The sequence below is a fragment of the Belonocnema kinseyi genome, chromosome 4 (genome assembly GCF_010883055.1).
Source record: "Belonocnema kinseyi isolate 2016_QV_RU_SX_M_011 chromosome 4, B_treatae_v1, whole genome shotgun sequence".
Classification (NCBI taxonomy): Eukaryota; Metazoa; Arthropoda; class Insecta; order Hymenoptera; family Cynipidae; genus Belonocnema; species Belonocnema kinseyi.
In genome coordinates this window covers 106260865-106261897 of record NC_046660.1, presented here as the reverse complement: position 1 = coordinate 106261897, position 1033 = coordinate 106260865, and the positions used below count along the sequence as shown (strand labels likewise).

The following is a 1033-nucleotide window of genomic DNA, read 5'->3' as shown; positions in this document are numbered from 1 at the left end:
CTTGCTGTGCTGGTTGACACATCACAGTACAGAGCTACGTCTGTCTCTGGAACATGGACTTTCTTCAGCTGCAATCCGGATCCAGGTTGAAGGTATCTCTGCGATTCCTCATCATGAGTCTGGGATTCTGCGAGAGCCGAGAAGTCAATTGCGGTTGCAACTTCCTCGATCCGAGAGAGAGCATCTGCGACAACGTTTTTACTACCTGAAACATGTCGAATATCAGTAGTGAACTGGCCGATGAAGTCAAGTTGTCGAAAGTGTCGAGGATCACATTTGGTAGACTTTTGTTGGAAAGCAAATGTGAGAGGCTTATGATCAGTGAAAATTATAAAGTTCTTTCCTTCGACCATGTGCCGGAAGTATTTTACGGCTTGATACATAGCCAGTAACTCTCTGCTGTAAGCGCCGTATTTTCTTTGTGCAGGGCTTAGTTTCTTGGAGAAAAATCCGAGTGGTTCCTATTTGTCTTCTACACGTTGCTGTAGAGCTGCGCCGATTGCAAAATCTGATGCGTCCGTAAAAATTGCCAATGGTACCTCTGGTGCAGGATGAACTAGAAGTACAGCATCTGCAAAGTTCTTCTTGCATGTCTCAAAGGCTTTTAGAGCTTCTGAATTCCACGAAATAGGTGCTTTTCCTCGAAGATTTCCTTTCAAAAGATCATTTAGAGGTGCCTGTTGTGAAGCTGCCATCGGGATGCCGAGTCTATAAAAATTTAAAATTCCAAGAAATTGCCTGAGTTGTTTTGCCGTCTTAGGTTCTGGAAAATCTAGAATAACTTGGATCTTTTCTGGGAGAGGTTTAATGCCATTCTCGGAAACTTCAAAACCCAGGAACTTCACAAAAGATTCTCCCCAGGAACATTTTGCTGGATTAATCACTACATCCTAAGCTTTAAGACGATCAAAAAGTTGCCGGAGATGTTGCCCATGTTCCTCTACTGAAGATGATGCTACGAGGATGTCATCGATATACACGTATGCAAAGTCGAGGCCCCTGAGTACTTCATCCATGAACCTTTGGCAAGTTT

At 43.6% G+C, this 1033-nt stretch overlaps 1 protein-coding gene across 1 annotated transcript in view; it reads right to left on the bottom strand.

The window, feature by feature from the left end:
- Positions 1–1033, bottom strand: part of LOC117171242 (voltage-dependent calcium channel gamma-5 subunit) — a 154890-nt gene that overhangs the window by 90147 nt on the left and 63710 nt on the right. The window lies entirely within an intron of this gene.